We start from the raw sequence: 6,209 nt of genomic DNA, 5'->3' as shown, positions 1-6,209 counted from the left end.
ATCTCCCCAACAGACTCACTGATGTTCCATGTGGAGACCTGGATTCCCTCCATGCCCCAGCTTGGCACGCCTCCCCACTCTGGCCCTGACCCCTGGCCTCCCCTCCAGGCAAGTGCGCACAGCCTGCCCAGAGCATGCCCTTCCCCCTCCAGCTGACCACCAGCAGTGTCCCGTCCCACAGGCCTGCCCAAATGGCCCTGCCGAGAAGCTCCCCGGGACCAGCCCCTGAGTTCATTCTGCCTGCTTTAGTATTGGCTGCACATCTGCAGCAGGCCAGGCTCTGAGCGGGGAAGGCACCGCGGACCTCCAAGTATCAAGGTTTATTTCATCTGTTTGCGAGTCCATCGGCTAGGCTGAGCGCCACACAGACCAGAGTAAATTCCTTCACCCACCAAACACCCACCTGCCCAGATGCCAGGACCCAGGTGGGCACACCTCCCTACCAGGCTGGCGAGGGTCCAGGCGAGAGAGGCCCAGTGGCACAAAGTGCAGAGTGGGCAGTGGCCAGAGGGTCAGGAACACACAGCTCCTGCCTCTGGAGGAAGGAATGGGGGTCTTCCTGCCTAGGGAGCCCTTGGCCCTCACCCTGGAGCCACAAGTGGCTCCGAGGTAGCCGGGGCTGGTGGGCTGGGGCAGAAGCAGGGGCTGCAGGGGGGGACTGCATGTTCTGCTCTGTGGAAGAGTTTGGCCTTCACCCTGGGAGCCCTGGGAACCATGGGAGAAGGGAAGAGCTGTTGGCAGTGGGATGCTGGCTCCAATTTGCATTTCAGAAGGTGAAGGATCCTCCCAGCTAGGAGGGCTGAAGATAGTTCAGGGGCCCTGGGAAGGCTGTCCCCCCAGCGCCCATCAGATAAGGCCAGCCCCTCTTAGCCACCCCCAAAGACAGGAGAGGGCGGGGCCATCCCGTGCCTGCCAGGCATGGAGCAGCCTCAGATCAGGACACATTTCTAGTACATTCTGGCCTCCCCGATCTCGGTGCACCCCCAGGGCCCTAATGGAGCAGAGAGTTGGGGCAGGCAGGGAGGTGGGCCTGGTGGGGCCACCCACTTGCCCACGTCCCCCTGCCCATGCTGCTGACCAGCTGGGGTATCTGGGGAGGAAAGGGCTCCTGGGCCTGCAGGCAACTTCCTTCCCTCAGTGTAAGCCAGGCCACAGGACCCAGCCAGGCGGTGCTGGCCAATGACCTGCGGTGAACCGAGCCTGGGTTTCCACATATGTAACATGGGGAGCGACAGGGGCCATGTCTCTGGGTGGCTGTGAGCACGTGGCCGGGGAAGGCCTGTGCCAGCCAAGGTGGCTCTCGGCAGGCATGACGACGTCTGTTCCAGAAACATGCACTGAGTACCTGTCAAGGCCACGATAATGCTGTCATCTTGGCCTCACTTCCAGAAGCTTCTGCCTTGCTCCTGCCCTGACCCCTGCCTCCGGGAGCCTCCGGGAGAGATGGGGAGGATGGGAACAGTGAGGGGATGGCACGGTCAGTGTCCTTCATGCAGACAGTGGTGGGGAGAAGCTCAGGCCAAGAGCACAGCCCTCCCCGCCTGCTCCGTGCTCCTGGTGACCTGCTGGAGATGCTTCCTTCTACCACCCCTGTTGGTAGACATTTCCTTCCAGGGATTCCCTTCCAGGGATGGCCCACCCCGGGGAGAGAGAGAGACCCTGACTCCCTGGGCCCCGTCCTGGCCAGAGGAACAGCACGTGAGGAAATGAGGATTGTCTGACCCCACGGAGTCTGGGCCCCTAGGCTCTCCAAGTGGGGAGGCAGTGGCTGGCCTCTACCCAGGCAAGACACAGAGTGGCTGTGGGGCGAGTGACAGGCCCCCAAAGGCGCTTGGGCGCATCACGTGGGGAAACTGCTTACACTGAGGGAAGGAAGCTGGCTTTCAGCTGTGAACACCCCCTTTCCAGCGTAACCCTGGCCCCCGCCCAGGGAGGGAGGCAGACCGGGAGACCAAGGCTTGGAAGGCTGCCCTACTGAAGGGTCTCGGCTCTTGGAAGGGGAACGGTGTCACCAGACAGCCCAAGCCTGGGAGCAGCTGGCGGCAGGGCTCAGGAGGGGGCAGAGAGAGCCCGTCTCTCCCACGGCCCTGGGCGAGAGGCCCCAATCCCTCCCCACACTTACTGGCCTGCTTCTGAAGGTCCAAGAAAGGCGCCTCTCTCCCCAAGCACAGGAACAGTGTGACTGACAGTCCATCCTTCCAACAGCTGCCCAGCCAGCCTTTGTCACCAGCTTGAAGCCAGAGACCAAGCCCGAGTCCCCTTCCCGCAGCTCCTGGAGACAGAGGCGACATTCCTGAGCTGCGGGGACCCTCTCATCCCAGCTGCTCACATCCATTTCCTCCTCTGCACCTGCCAGGGAGGAAGGGACTGTACAGGACTTTAAGAATCTCTCCCCCATTTTGGAAATCCACTTGATCAAGACTGACATAGCCCCGGCCCATGTCCGTGCCTTGTTCAGTCCTGCCCATTGTCTCTGTGCTTAGCTGCGACTGGCATTGGCCACTGGGACCTGTTATTAAATGGGACATGAGCAGACAAGTGCTCATGCTTCGGGGCTTGCGTGCTTTCCTCCCCAAGACACCTGGGTAGAAGCCTACCCAAGCCAGCTGGCCGGAGGCTTGTGGCCCACCGACTCAGCACCGACCGCCAGCCGTCTGAGAATATCCAGGCGGTCCAGTGGGCCTGCTGTATGACTGCAGGTGCTGCACGACTCTGAGAGCCCCTGAAGGGCCACCCGGCTGAGTCCACGCTGCTCAGCCCCACACTCACCAGCAGATATGGCACAGGTGGTTTTAAACCACTGAGATTTGGGGTGGTTCATCATGCAGCAATAAATACATCTCCCGTTGGCCTTTTAAAAATACATCATTTGGTGGCTTGCATGGCACAGAGATTCAAACCAGAAATTTTGAGAGACAGAGGTTTACACCTTGCACCTATACCTAATCCTCTGAGCCCTTGTCCTCCTGGTGACACGGGGATGGTGGTCATCTGTTCCGTGTGGGGATTAGCAAGACCCGAGTGTGAAAGGAGAGGTGGCATCACCCCGACACTGTCTCATGCCTCACTTTACCAGGTGCAAGCTGGGAGAGTTCCCCAAACCACACTGAGATTCCAAACCTGGCTAGAAGGACCCACGGAACTCACAAACGCAGATACGCTCACAGTTATGGTTCACAACAGCAGAGGATACAGATTAAAACCAGTGATAGGAGGCGACCCGAGATGCCAGCCCAGGGTGGGGGTGGGGTCCGTGGGAGAAGTCTCTGTGGCGCTGAGGGTGCATGGCCCTCCAGCACTGATGTGTGACAAAATGCAGAGCGTGTGACCAATCCCCACCTAAACAAACACACGTCCATTGGATGCGATGCAGGTCTCTGCGAAGCCGAAGGCAAAGGCTGGACCTCGGTTTGGGCCAGGTTGAGCTGCTCACTCCACAGTGGCCCCATGGTACCTGCCACGCCGGCGACGCTGTCTCCAGGTCCCTGGCTCTGGACTCAGGGTGAGCGACTTCATCTTCTGGGTTTCAGATCACTGGTCTGTAGAACGAGGAGCGATGGTCCTCTCGTAGACTGTGCAGACCGGACTATCTGGCTCAGGTCACATGTGTTCGTGCTAACATTTGCACTTGCACACAGTCTCTCCTGGCGTGAGAAGAGCTACCAAACACAGCTTCCGCTTTCCTGACGAGCTGGGGTTGTGGCGTGGAGGCTCAGTTTTCCCAGCTGTAAAACAGGGAAGCAGAGCTTAGCAGGCATAAAGCCCCCGAAGATGACACAGGTTCCCAAGGGGCTTGAGGGTGGCAGGCGAAGTCTGGCACAAGCCCTCAGTTCCTTGACGCTCTGCACAATGCCCATCAGGTGACACATCGTTACCGGGCTGAGAGGCCCTGCCCTGGGAGGAGGGTGTCAGTGATTGCTTTCCATCCGGGTACCAGTCCCCTCTCATCAGAGCCCTGGGGCCCAGACACCAATCCTGTCCATGCTGCATGTCCGGCAAAGAGTAAGGAGGCTCTGAGCAACACGAGGCTTGCAGGTTGGGACCCGGGGCGGGATCCCCGGCTGCCACAGCCCGTCCCTGCTGACTTACTGGTTCCAGGGGCTCTCTGGACAGGCAGGCTGCAGCGACGTCACTCCAGACAAGCCTGGGGTGCTCACACCCTCAGTCTGGCTGGGTGCGTGTTGGGCTCACCCGGTGGACCTCTTAGGGAGCACGCTGGATGGCAGCTCTCCCAGCCTCCGAGCCACGTGGCCAATGCCAGCAGGGCTCCCACAGCCTTCTGCGGCCAGGGCCTATGAGCCACGTGTCCGTGGGGCGCAGGCACTGGGCTTGGGAAACCCGCCTCTGGCTGTCTCTTCTCCCTGCCAGTTCTTGTGAGTGCTGTCTCCATGGAAAATGTGAGCCTCTCTGGAAGGGGTCTAAATGCAGGGGATGCCATTGTCCTGGCTTCCGGCCCAGCATCTGGGGGCCTGGCCCTCCTTGGCCTTTCTCCGGGCACCCACAGGTCTTGGGGCAGCCGTTCAGGAGCCTCAACCCAGCTACCTTCCTGGCCTGGGACACAGATACTGGGGAGTCGGCCTGGCTTGCCCTCCCACTCCGTTCCAGATGCTTCCAAGCCGCCTTCTTGTCTCTATCCTCCACTCACAAACTGCACTTCACCGGAAGGAAGGAAGGAAGGAAGGAAGGAAGGAAGGAAGGAAGGAAGGAAGGAAGGGAGGGTGGGCGGGCAGAGGGAGGATCATAATCCTATTCTGTGTGTGCGTTAAGATATACACAACTATTCTGACCGTTTTTAAGTGAATAATTCAGTGGCCTTTGGTACACTCACAACGTTATGCAATCACGGCCTCTATCATTTCCAAAATACTTCCATCGCCCTGAGCAGAGACCCCAGGCCTATTCTTCAGTCACTCCCCATGCTTCCTCCTGCCCCTCCCCCAACCCCCAGCTACCACTAACCCACTTTCTGTTTCTGTGGGTTTACTTACTGTGGGTCGACTAAATGGAATCACATGAGACGTGGCCCTGTGTCTGGCTACTGTCTCTCCGTGTCACGTTTTCAACGTCCATCCACGTTGCAGCATGAGCTGGTGCTTCGTTCCTTTCCGTGGCCGGCAGATGCCCTGCGGCAAGGCCCGACCGCATCTCGTTCATCCACTGAAGGGCCCGTGGGTGCTTCCCACCTCCCAGCTCTCGAGAATAGTGCTGCTGTGTCCTGTCATCTCACAGACGTCTCACCTTCCTCTGAGCTCCGCCATGAGAGGCTAAGGCTCACAGAATCTGTGACTGGGGTGTGAGCAAAAGTTAACTCGGAAACACAGGATAGAAAGTGTTTGGCTTTGGACGCGGAAAAGTTGTGGGTGAGACTGAGCATGGTGTCCACGGAGTGCGGACAGAGCATGCGCGGAGCATGGGTGGAGCATGCACAGAGCATGCAGAGCACAGGTTTCTGCACGTGGCCTCCACCACACGACCTCCCCAGGATGTGGGACTGTTTTTAGACCCATTTCAAATACAGTAAACTGAGGCCCATCCGTCTGCCGTCTGACTGTGGGAATTAGGAAAAATTTCCTTCATTTCTGAGCCTTGAAGCACCCCCTTCTCGCCCCCTCTGTGATGTCGGCACCTGGTGGGGCCGGGTGTTCCCGGGCCTGTGGCTCAGGGCTGCCCATCTGGGGACTGCCAGGCTGCCCTTCCTGCCTTCACAGAAAGGCTGTGCTGAGGCCTCCGGGGCTCCTGGCTCTGGGTCCCCAGAGTAAAGGGTATCGGACCCCCAGCTGCTTATCACCACCTGGGGCTACTTCCCTAACTGGGAGAGGATTAGGTTTCCCCATCTGCTTCCTCCTCCTGAGTCACTGCTGAGTCACTGAAGTGTGTCCCTTGGCGCTCTGGTCAGGGGCCAGCACAGCCGACTGAGTCCTCTCTGACTTCTTGGGCCACTAGTGCCCTATTTCAGGTCATTCGGTCTGTGGCCAACTGCACAAGGCTGAATCTCGGTTCCTGGTTGGGAGGTGATTCTCATGCCTCCAGAGCAATGGTGGGACCTGGGACTCAGTTTCTGCATCTGTAGAGTGGGGCCAGAGTCTGGCCACAGTCATTCAGGACCAGGCAGGAAAAACCACCATAGGTCCAGCCAGTGCCTCCAGACAAAAGGAGGGTAGGGTGGGGACAGGCCTTCCTCATGCCCCACACCCTCTACCCAGTGTTCC

The sequence above is a fragment of the Hyaena hyaena genome, unplaced genomic scaffold, assembly GCF_003009895.1.
Source record: "Hyaena hyaena isolate Hyena2069 unplaced genomic scaffold, ASM300989v1 scaffold_20, whole genome shotgun sequence".
NCBI classification, from domain to species: domain Eukaryota; kingdom Metazoa; phylum Chordata; class Mammalia; order Carnivora; family Hyaenidae; genus Hyaena; species Hyaena hyaena.
The sequence above is the reverse complement of the archived record's forward strand: the minus strand, read 5'-3'. Positions refer to the sequence as shown.